The sequence below is a fragment of the Gambusia affinis genome, linkage group LG14 (genome assembly GCF_019740435.1).
Source record: "Gambusia affinis linkage group LG14, SWU_Gaff_1.0, whole genome shotgun sequence".
Classification (NCBI taxonomy): domain Eukaryota; kingdom Metazoa; phylum Chordata; class Actinopteri; order Cyprinodontiformes; family Poeciliidae; genus Gambusia; species Gambusia affinis.
In genome coordinates this window covers 5,379,159-5,391,891 of record NC_057881.1, presented here as the reverse complement: position 1 = coordinate 5,391,891, position 12,733 = coordinate 5,379,159, and the positions used below count along the sequence as shown (strand labels likewise).

General features: G+C 37.6%; 1 protein-coding gene across 1 annotated transcript in view; it reads right to left on the bottom strand.

The window, feature by feature from the left end:
* The window catches only part of LOC122844157 (glutamate receptor ionotropic, kainate 5-like), a 192,385-nt gene extending 183,438 nt beyond the window's left edge, over window positions 1-8,947 (bottom strand). The window contains exon 1 of the mRNA XM_044139370.1: window positions 8,346-8,947. The gene's annotated coding sequence lies outside the window, so the exon portion shown is untranslated. The remainder of the gene's footprint in view (window positions 1-8,345) is intronic.
* Between the last annotated feature and the right edge of the window lie 3,786 nt (window positions 8,948-12,733).

Genomic DNA, 12,733 nt, shown 5'->3' with positions numbered 1-12,733 from the left:
TTCCACAATGGTAGATGTTTGAAAGCCTTTATTTCTATTAAATATGATGATTTTCCACTTACAGATAATGAAAAAATGTCATTTAAAACTATAACATTACATTAGGCCATGAAAAAAAAAAATTAAAACAGAAATGTGGGTGAAAGAATGTTTAATACCTGCTTAAAGTTTATTTTCAAAAAGTGTTTTTTTTTTCTGACAAACAGCCATCATATGAACAAAGATTCTAATATACTGAAAAGGACTGTATAACTCAGCTGCAGCTGAAGATTCTGTCATGCATCACTGGCTGGGAATCATCAGTAGTTCTGTATGAGCAGGAACAACATTTACAGCTGTAATCAGTCAGCATGCTTTTTTGTCTTTTCTCATATTTCTTACATTCTTTCAATACAGAGTGGCAAGGTTAGTGTGCCGGTTCCCCCCAGCATACCTTGCTTGATGAAACTCATAAAAACTTGAGTTGCCGAAACACATTAAACTCATGATTGTACCTGCAAATATATTGTTTTCTTGTGTGTATATATCTTATGTAAATGTTTCAGATGGTGAAACTTTGCAACAGGGGTGGTACCACTGCTACGGACAAGCCAGCTGCTGGAATACATTGCCCTCTCTGCTGGGAAGATGATTGGCTGCAATCTGCACTCCTTGCAGGACCTGCATGTCTCCTGCGCACTGAGGTGGGCAGTAAAGATTGTAGATGATTCTTTTAACCCCAGATGTGGCCTCTTTAAACCCCACTGGCAGGAGGCTATGGTTCATCAAGTTTCTTACTATCTGTAGCTGGCCTCATCAACAATGTGCACTGTACTTATTTTATCTACAGCATTGTGATGCCTCCACCAGAAGGTAAAATCTATGTAGAAACATATATAATTGTAAATCCCCCTTTATTTCTCTTTCTTTTCTAGATACACAAAGGAGTATTATTAAAGTTCTTTACTCCCCGCAGCTATTCCAAAATAAAATAGGCATAGATAGCCACAAATTTGACAAGTTGTTAACATCCTTTCTGTTATTTGCAGAGTTTTTAAAACAAAGTCCTCTTAGCAGTGGAGATAGGTTCCAGCACTGGTGAAATCCTGCAAGTACAAGGAGGTGCAAATCAATGCTGTCACAAAAATCTGGGCTGCATATTGATACCTGTGGTGAGTAATAGCAAATCCGAGTCTGCAGGTAAATATTGTCTGAATCCCCATCCTTTATTTGACCTCCTAACCCTACCATACAATTTGGGTTTTCACTCTGTGTATCATACATCTATTTATGTAATGTTAAAAAGGTGGGGCTGGATATGTTTTAACTTCTACACATTCTGAGTATAAATCAAGACACTATAGATTAAAGGGCAAAAAAAAATTCCACCTTAATCTTTGGTATAACAAATGTTTCCTACTTTTTGTTATGTTCAGTATTTTTAAGTGGAGAGAGGTAGAAGCAGCAGGTGATTTTGAATATTTTATTAAAAAAATATGAGAAAAGCAAACTTATAAAAAATATGGTAAGCCAGAGTTGAACACAAATCAACCATGAATAAAAAAAATAAAGAAAAGAAAAGAAAAACCAGCCAGGAGACACCAGGGGAATGCAGGAAAACCAGGGAAGTAACAGAAGGAACCAGCAAGGAATGACTGAGAAAGAGGTGCTAAAGTACTGTAAGGTTGAATGCTGAGACAATAGACCTGGCATTATTAGCTAGCTGGTTGCAAGTGTGAGGGAAGAGAGCAAAAGGCAGACCGAGGAGAGAGAGAGAGAAAAAAGAAAGAGGACGCAGCACAGGAGTGAGGGAATGTACACAGGGGATTAGGAAATAAATCTAACAGAAAAGAAAACTAGACATAATTAAACCAGAGTAACTAAAAATAACCAGACACAAGAAATAAAAATATAAAACAAGAATCACTAATAACAGACTGAACTAAAGAAAGACAGGATCAAGATCATCTAACCAAAATAAGAAGCTAACATAATCTAATAAAGAAACTAGAATCAAGTTAAACTACAAAGCAATCTAAAACCGTAACACATTTTAGATGTAATATTTTTGTGCAAATATTTCCATTTGCACAAAAATAATAACTGATCAAATCAATTTATTTTTATATTAGGAAAATCCTGATTAAACTTTGGAGGCTGCTTCATTTATAGTGACTAAACACTTCAGTCCACCATCATAGCTAGGAAAACAACATATGAGCAGACATCCTGTAAATGTAATGGAACAACATAGAAAAGCAAATCATATAAAACATATAAAAAACATTTTACAAGTTGTGTATGAACATAATAAAACGTGACCCTGAACCAAAAATGATGAAATGAAAAGGTTAAAAGTAATAAACTATCACCTCTAAACAGCCTGTGTAACATTTTAACACAGTGATGCTTGAATCTAGGCCATGGAAGAGACTTTGCTGAAGAAAAGAGTCGCCATGACACTTTAGCGACGTCTCCTTAGGGGTGATGTGATGCAAAATGGCCAGCTCATTTCCATGCAGCTCTTTAACATTATTACATTTGAACGAAGGCTTCACTAAGTCAATATCATCTGGACAAACAACTGCAGAATAAAAATGATGATTTCCACAAAATCATAATTTCTGAACTATAGTGAAATGCATAGCGAATCATTTCACTACTCTGAACTAATTTAAAATTAGCAGGTTTCTGAAATGTCAAATATAGAATCGAAATATTCAAGTACTACTGTAGAAGCCAATATATGATCCATCTTAGTATATGCAAGCCAACTGAATAAAGACTTTTTTTATGGATCTTGAGGAATTACAATTTGTCAGTGACCTATTCTCAGACCATATATTTACAAGGTCAATTATTTGTGTGAATGTCTTATTGTTTGAAAGCTGTCTTTATTATACTCCTAAAAAGACCTCAAGAGTATAGATTTGAACTCATGGTTCCAGCTGTATGCAATCGGTTGGAAAAAGAATGAACTAAAAAGGACAAGTTCCTAAGTCAATGTAAGTTAGAACTGAAAGCTGGTTGACCATTTTAATCATTATAGTTTCTGTCTAAAAGGGTGTAGTGATTCAAAAGAGAATCAATCCTTCAAAATCGCTCGTCTTGATCCAAGTGTTGGTAACAGCAAAAGATCGATCTCTTAAAGTCACGCCTTGATTGTAATACTGAGAAAGCACAGTTGCTGCTTCTGTGTTACAAATTCCACGTTCGTTGAGCCACAGGGCATTTGACTGTGGAAAAAAAGTGCTGCAGACGTGTGTGTCTGTGTAGGTTGTGGCAAATTCCCACAGGAGCAGTATGAAATGAACTGAATATTTTCCTCTTTACATTGCCTGAAGTCTAGCACTAAATATATATGCATAAATGCATACAATAACAAATACATACAGCTCATGGCGTGTATCTATACACACAGAAAAAAATCCCCCACACAGTTTCAAGAGTGGAACTGAACACACACCTGCTGCCTCTTGTCACCACTGATGCTCATACAGAACAAAAGTCGACTCCATCAACTGTCACCCGCGGTGACAACAGCTCGGTAACTCACTCTGGAGTAAAGCATGCATGCATTAAACCTCAGAAAACTAACCCGAGCCACAATATGATTGTCTTTCTATCTGCTGTGATAGCGTCTTACTACTTTGACTGTCATAACAGTACACCGCTTCTTATCACTCAAATACAAAGACGGAACAGAAATTATTATAATTTTGATCCTGGCTGAAATATATTCTTTTATTATAAAGGACTTCAATACACTGTTCCATTACCCAACCATGCCTAAAGGCTAATTGAGAACAGTTAATGAGTTTGTTTTCTAGAATAGGCCATTTAAGTACATTCAAGTGGATTTATTGGTTTTACTCCAAGAAACTTCCTGCAAATGCCTACTTTTGGAGAAATTGAAGAGTGAATTATTCTACTATATACAATGTGATTGGGTTGTGAAGCATCTTTGGCAAGGCCTTTTTCTTAAAGGATGCCCTTGGCAGCGGTTAACAACACAAAATACACATAATCAAAGCTAAGAATGTCCTCGAAGGGAGGCCTGTGCCAATTTCATACTTCTCTCACAGACACCAGTGTAGTACTATGTACAAATCTAAATCATCAGTTATTTATACAGAGAAGGAAGAAATGAACAACCATGGTGATAAACAGATGTAATTTACTCCAGAAGATAACGCTAAAAGTCTCAACCACTTTAAAGCTGTTAGAAAAATAAAATTGCTTCACTTTTGCTATTATGTATCTTGCCACTTTTCTGGGATGTTGGCTGTTCTTAAATAATCAATCTATGAGTAAAAGAAACCGCTACCTAGGTTCATAAATAAAAGCAAGTCAGCTGAAATTACAAACTATGGAAATTTGTGAGACATGGGACTTAAGTGGCTGTCACACTGTATCTAAAAATCTGTTTTTAGATACATACATTATGTGGTTTAAATGGGAGGAAATAAATCAAATGTTATGAAACATCAAGTCCCACAAGATCTGTTAAAGCTGCAGTATATAAAAAATTAGTTTTTTACATAATTGTTAAAACTGTCACTATGTTGTGGAAGTGATATATGTGACAGGTAATCTGTGAAAAAAAATCAAACTTCTCCTCCTCCTCCCAGTGCTTCTTTTGCAATCTGCAGAAATGCACTGCTTATGGTCAAAAACAACCAATCAGAGCCAGCAGGACGGTTTCATTGCTGTCAATTATTACCATGTATGCGATGCTCAATGTGCTAATGGTAGAGAAAGAACTTACTGTTGCTGGAAAACTGTTTATCCACAGACATCGGTGGCCATGCTAACTAGCCTGAGCACGTGGCAAGCTGTACTATCGGCAAGAAGCTGTAGCATAGCAGAGAGCAGGGGGGAGAGTGCGAGCAGCATAAGCACAAGAATGATTCACGGCACTAAGACCGTCCTTCGGGGTCTGATTGGTTGTTTCTGACCGAGCAGTTTATTCTGCATTCAGCACTGGGAAAGGCTTGATTTTCTTTTTCAGATTATTTGTCTCACACCACTTATATAATTGCTCATGCTTCAATGACCTAGTAACATGTTTCTAAAGTATGTTAAAAAAACTTATATATATATATATATATGTATATATATATATATATATATAAAAATTAAAATTTTATTTAAACTACGACTTTAAGGTGTGCCCTGCGACGGACTGGCGACCTGTCCAGGGTGACCCTGCCTCTCGCCCGGAACGTAGCTGGAGATAAGCACCTGCACCTCCCGACCCCATTAGGGACAAGGGTGACCAGAAAATGGATGGATGGATGGGGTTTAAGGTGTGGCATCATTTTTTAAAGTAGCGTCCACTGAGAATTTTGTCATTACCATGCTGTCCATCTAATTTTTTATTGCTGTAATTTTATGTGTACATATCACATGACCACCTTGGGGTAAAAGTGAAGAGTTCAGAGACAGTTTATATGTGTGACCCCATATTAAATTAAATTTTAGATGAAAATTGATTAGCGACCATCAGTTGGATGCACTTCATGCACTTAGCATGCTGACATGGGTATATGCTTGGCAGCATATGCTGTGTATGCACAATGTAACATTGAATTCAATAACAGCACACGCAATTTCTGCAACATTTAGGTAGCAGTTGTATAATTGTGTAGTATTTAATTACTCTACATCATATCTGTATCCTTCATTAGGTTTTTATTTTGTACACTAAAGTTCTATTTTGGAAAGAAATTACTGACAACATAGTGAGCTTTAGGGCAGACCAGTCTTCTAACTAACATTTGTTGGGAGTAATTATAATGAAAGTAAAAGGCACACAAAATACTCAGTCTTAATGCAAACAAACTGAAGTTCTCAACGTTTATATCAAGGAGTTTACAGCTCCTAGAAAAGATTTGAATTTAATTTGATCATATGTAGAGACTTAGTTAGTATTTCGAATATATATTTAAAACTATGATCTATATTCACTGAATTGTTTAAAATACCTCCAGGTGCAAACATTCCTTTCCACAGTGACACTCTTCCACTCATTTTGGGGAATACCCAAACATTTACTAACCAGAAGGTTTATTGTCACTCCAGTTAGTTGTGGATCAATTTAGGACTCCCAGTCAATCAGACATGTCCATAAAACCCCCAAAGGGAGGTATCCAGATTAGTTGTCCAAATCCCCTCTGTTGACATCCTTTGATGTGAAGTGGCTCTATTCCAAACTCCCTCAGGATGGCGGAGATCCTCACCTTATCATTAAGGCTGAATCAGGGATCTTTTTCTCCTCGTCTTGAGTCTCATGTTCCAATCATCGGTGAGGCTTGAAACGTAGACACCACATATAGGTAGTTACTTGTAGTGTAAGGGTGAGCTTTTTTTTTTTTTTTTTTTTACTAAAATAGAAGGGAAATCTAGCTCAAAACCACTACATTGTATAAATTCCAACATTAAATTAAAGACAGATCTATGTGGAACTATTCTCTCTGTCTTGCAGACTTATTTAAACTATGGAGATGAGTTTGAGTAGAAGGAAGGCAGAGATTTTGCTTACCCATTAAAAGAAAGTTCTTGAAAACAGTACCAAATAGTATAAAATGATTTTGAGAGCAGTAATTGCTAGTCAAATAAATAAAAGGGCAATATAAAAACATCTATGCACTGCTTTGTCTTTGTTTCACAAGGTTTTATGTGAGAAAGACTATAATGCATTCAGCTGTGCAGAAATTTTCGGTTGTTTGATGTCCCTATATTTTCTTTATTTTGAAATCTTTTTGTAAAATTGACAATAGTGGTTCATTATAAAATGGAACAACATCCAGTTTTTGTGCAGATTTTGACAATGTTGCAGTTTTTTTTTCTGAAGCTACATTTGCAATGCTACCACCAGTTCTGCACAACACCTGTTTTATGTCACTGCATTTTACTATCAAATATTAAAATGATATTTAAAGAAAGCTTATTTGGCTATCTTTAGACTCATCTACAGAAGCTGCCAAATACAGGTAATTCACTTTAACTCAACAGTTGACCACCCAGAAATGATGGAAACTATTTTGGCTCAAAACAGAATCATTAGCAGTCACTGCATCTGTTTCCTGCTCATCCAAACAATAAACAGTTTGGCAGCAAATTGGACCACATGGGATGTTTTTAAGGATATGAGCTCTGTTCATGCGTTGAATAATTTATCACGTGAATGAGTCAACTTCCACCCTTGTTTCTGCAGCTGAGCAGGGGGCAATAGGATTGACAGTTAATTTTCAGCTCTCTTCATGAAGCTAACTTGTTGCTGTGTGAGTACTGTTTTTTTCATAACACACTTAAGTATTTCAACTTTAACATTAAAATGTCTTTATCATCATATCAGGAAAAAAAGTCTGAACTTTGAGAGCAATGACATTAGTTTTTAGTCTTGAATATTACAAGATTTTTCAGTTTGCAAGTGGGAACCCTGAGAATACAGCAAACAGCAAGCAGTGATCAGGCTGAGATCTGCTGTCTTTTTTATACCAGATTATTGCTTTTTCTTTCTTCTATTTTTACATTGTGACTTTGCCAGAAAGTGCTGCTTTATTTGGCATGAAGCAGTGCAAGGCTGGCTGGCTGATGACAAAGAAATATTTTTTTAATAGTAGGACAAAAAAAATACTTCAATAGAAACATGGATTATTAAAACAATTGTTGTCTACTCCATCTCTCAGGAGTTTTATGTTTTTTCTTATTCCACACATATTAATATCCATGTTTGTCAAAACATTTTTTTGAGAGGTGAAGGGGATAATGATGGGTCAGAAGCCTCTGTCCAAAGTTGCGGAGGTGTTGGCGTGTTTCTGAGTGTGTGATTCGAGAAGGTAAGGAGGCTGGGCAATGATGGATGGGTAAGGATAATCTGGGATAAACCTCTGACTGTTGATTTTATGTCGAGCCCTTTGCCTCTTAGCTACAGGCACCAGAGTATGGAGGACTTTCTGGTTGTGGTGCACAAAAAGCAAGAAAATATGTATGTGTATGTTTAACCTGATGGTTCAGCTGACTGACAGTTGTGGGGAAGGAAAAAGATGAAGATGAGAAATTTGCAAAGCGGTGAAAGAAACAAAGCGAAAAAGGTGACAGACTGGTAATGAGGGGCACAACATGCCTAATAGATAGTTTGTCTGAAAATGAAGGTTGGGTATTGTCTGGGGTAGAAGAAATGTGGTGGACTGATAAATAAGAATGGGCAAATTACAAGCTCAGCCACAGAGAGAGAGGTAATCAAAATGTGGTGTAAAGAGAAAAAAATGAGTAAAATCAGAAGAACACAGCAGGAGAAGAGCAAACCCCCAACACACCCCCACCACCCATCCAATTAGCACACACGTTAACACACTCACCCATATGCTTTTTCTGTCTGTGGGGGAGCCACCGAACCAGACCGCCAATTGTAGTCCCAGAACAGTTACTAAAAAGCCGGTAGAGTGTTGAAGAACAGCAAGGTAGGAAAGGGGGAAACAGAGCGCAGCAGCAGTTCCTGATCAAACAGGCAAAGCTTCTCGTACTGACGAATGCACCAAAGGAAAAAAGGGAAGAGGGAATGTTCAACTGACACCTGAACGAAACTCTTCCAGCTCACAAATCCTAGATTTACTCCACATCCACCTGATAGATGAACTCTCAGCTGTTGATATTTAAACAGACACACCAGCGCGCTCACACAGCTCCCTCACTGAGCGCTGTCGCAGTGACACCATCAGCAGCAAAGCTCCTCAGGCGGACGGTGCGAGAGGAGAAATAAGCATGGACGGACCTCTGGCACCTCCTCCCCTTCCTGCTTTAATTCCTGTTGTACCTCCTTGTCAGCTTTATCCAACTATTCAGTCAAACAGATGACAGGGTGAGGCTTTTCTCCAGCTTCTTTGCCATTTTAATTCAGTTAATTATTCCTGCGCTGCACTGCTGCACAATCTCTCCTCTTTCTGTGTCCTTCACTGTCGGACGGTAGTGCGAGAGGCAGAAATAAGCATGGACGGACCTCTGGCACCTCCTCCCCTTCCTGCTTTAATTCCTGTTGTACCTCCTTGTCAACTGTCTGTTTCATCAGATGAGAGTAACTATTTCAGCTCCACACAGTCAAATGCTTGATGTTGAGGCTTTTCTCCAGCTTCTTTGCCATTTTAATTCAGTTAATTATTCCTGCGCTGCACTGCTGCACAATCTCTCCTCTTTCTGTGTCCTTCACTGTCGGAGTGACTAGTGCTCCACAGCGCAGAGAAGCTGGACTGCGCTTAGATCCCTCCCTCTCCTCTCTCTGCTGCTGAATGTCTTTCCATGCTTCCTCAGCCCCCTCCTACAGTTCAGTTTCACATCTCCTGTGACTTCTCTTTCACAGTCAACGCTGCATTAACAAGTGGAAAATGGTTTTGGACCATCAGATTTCCTTCAGTAAGTTAAAAATTCAAAATCAGGATATAGAGTATAAATAACCATTACAATAACAATATCCAATTCCTTTTGCTCCACACAGTCAAATGCTTGATGTTGTAGAGTTTAAATTGTACAAATAACAGCTTACTGCATGCTGTAACTCAAAACATTTTGAAAATGAAAGAAGTGCTGAGCTTTGTACTTGTTAAGTTAGCTTTTTATAATGGTAACATCAACAAGTCTCAAGTTAGCTTTAATCCAGAGCAATCGAGTGAAACATGAGAATCCACAAGCCACAGTTTAGATTCACCTGAAGGCCACAGCTTCAGATTAAACTGATGTAACACTTGGGGTACCCAGAGACTCTGTTTTGGTATTCAATAAACTAGACCTCTATTGAAAATTTATTTATTTGAGTAACTCAGTTCACTACACACTTCTCTACTTTGACAGATTTTGAAAAGATTAATTGTTCACACCAGACTTAACACCTGTGGCAACTGCTGAATCACACACTACAGGATTTTTCAGACAACCTAAAGCCAAATGAGCGAATCAAATTCTCTCTTGGAGGTAACAATACGAAGAAACAAACAGACCACTGGGTGGCAGTAATGGAAGACACTGTATTTTCAGAATGCAAACCATTATATTTATTTTACACGTCCCCATAAAATGAAGGAGATGCAGTTTAACCTATGTGACTCTTAAAGGACAAGTGAATATAATATGGAAAGTGTCAAAAGTAACTTTGCTATACTTATGTTAAGAGTGTGGAACATGTTACGGACCGAGGCCTTGTGTGGTCGGTAATGTGTGTTGGGGTCTGTCTGCTCTTTTTGCATCTTTTCTGTGGAGGGTATGGTGCTGTGGAACCAGAACAGAGTATAGCGTTGTCTCTTTCCCCAGGCCTCCTGACTCTAGTGGTGTGCTGCCCGGCTGCTGGGCCTTGTCTCATCTTCATCAGGCACATTTGAGTTTGTCTTTATTATTGCATCTCAACACACAAATAGTCAAGTTTATTTGCATAGCACATTTCATCAGCAAAGCAATGCTTCACATGATAGAAACACCATACTGTAACCATTTATGAAAGAAGCTATAAATGTTACATTTTGTCAAATGTTTTAATAAAAATCATCATCAAATGTACATAAAAAATATTAATCATTGTTCCAATTCTAAACACGTGGGATTTTAGCTTTGATTAAAAAGAAACCTCAATGTTTTCACTGTTTTGCAGTTTTCTTGAAGTTTGTTGGTGAAGACAACAGGTCTTCACAACACCTGTTGTGAAGACCTGTTGTCTTCACAACAGGTCTGTACTGTATTTTTGTCATTTGGGGATTTATATTATAATATATACATATATATATTATAAATAATTCTGAATATATACTTATATATTCAGAATTATTTCAAAGTCTATTCTCTGAGCTATTAGAAGTGCAAGAAACTTAGTACTGGGGGGATGTGCTCTATCTTCCTGGTTTTAGTCAGAATACAAACAGCAGCAGTTTGGATTAACTCCTGGTGTCTGATTAGACTTCGTTGGTAGGCTTGTGATGACACTGTTGCAAAAATCCATTCTGCTAAAAATAAACACATGGATGTGTTTCTCTGGATGTTTCTGCCACATTAGAACCTCTTATCCTGGAAATGTTCTCCATGTGATCGAAGTATGACTTTGTAATTGTTTTTATGTATCTTTAAAGTTTCAGGTCTGTGTCCCTCACTACACCCAAACAAAACATATGCATTTAGAGTGACTTTAAATGTTGGCTGTAATCTAAAAATGTAGTGAATTCTATTTAAGCAAACAACAATGTCATGTTTCAGTTGTGGAACTCTTTGTTTCATTGACAAGCTATATTTGTTTAGGCTTATTACAGAAAAGGAACACAGGCCATTTTTTAGTTGATTTCCCTTGGTTGAAACACTGGGTAAGCCAAAGAAGCTATGAAACAGATGTATGTCTACGTTCAGTAATCAAAGGTAAAACAATTATGCCTTTAAGTAGTGGATGAGTTGAAAATCAGGAAGCATTGTCTTTGAGGAAGAAATGTGGTCAGAAAAAAGGTGATGAGATGTGTCCAGATTTACTCTGTTCCAGATTGATGGGAATATTTAGCTAATAAAGTAGGCAGAGCTCTTGTAGAAGGTTGAGGAGGCAGTGCTGTGATATGGACTTAAGGTTCAGCAACATTATGTGCCCAAAGAAGGAGTCGGCTGACAACTGGAATATACTGAATGACAAAGTTATTCCATAAGTTATGTTTTCTTCCCTGATGCCAGGGGCATTTTCAAGGATGACAATGCCAGGAGTCATCAGGTTCAGATTGTGAAAGACTGGTTCCTAGAGCCTGAGACAACATTTTCACACCTCTACTGGACCTTAACCCCTCCGAGGACCTTTGGGTTATCCTGGGGAAGGTTGGATGCTCCCATCATCAATACCAAATCTTGGTGAAAAATTAATGCACCACTGAATGAAAATAAATATTTTTGACACTGTAGAAGCTTGTAAAAACAATGTCCCAGTGAATTCATGCTGTAAAGGTGATCCAACAAAATATTAGAGTGTGTGACCTTTATTTTTGTTGCAGACTTTTTTTGGCCAGCAGAACATTAGATATAAAAAGGAGCCATTTTACAACAGATTTAGCCATATTTGTCTGTGTTGCTTAGAGATCATCTAAAATAAATCGTTTAATAGTCCTTTTTAGGAAGCTTCAGGGATCCTTTTCTGCTTCATCTTGATGATAATGGTGAGGAGTGTAAACTTGGAGTGACCCCATAAACTCAACAAATTTGAGGAAAACATGCCAAGTGAAAGGCTCTTCATTTTGTATAACAGATGTGTGGCTCTTAAACAGAGTTTTCCTCTGTTTGTTAGCTGTATATTGTTCCAGCCAGAGTCCTTTCCAACTGCTTTTGCTCTCATTGTTTTCTTCTCGCCTTACCCCTCCTTCTGTGCTTACACTGCATCTGTCTCACTGCATTATCTCGCTCTGTCCTCATCTATCTCTGCTGTGTTCTGCACCTTTTTTTTTCTAAACAAAGGGCTCCCTTGGGTCAACAGTGTACTGAACACACCATCCCTACACAGCACTACCTACACAACCCTTTATGAGCAAAACATCTGAAGAAAATGTTTCGGTTTGACATTCCCATGTTTGCTGATTCATTGTTGTTCAGCATTGAGTATACATGTAAACTAATTTCCAAAGAGGCTAATCATTAGGAGTTTAAGCATTTAAAGAAACTAAAAAGAGAAAGTTTTTCAAGGAGAAGCAAACAAATAAACACCTGTATATCTTTGTCAATTACTAAATGTTTGGAGTGAATAGAGACAGGT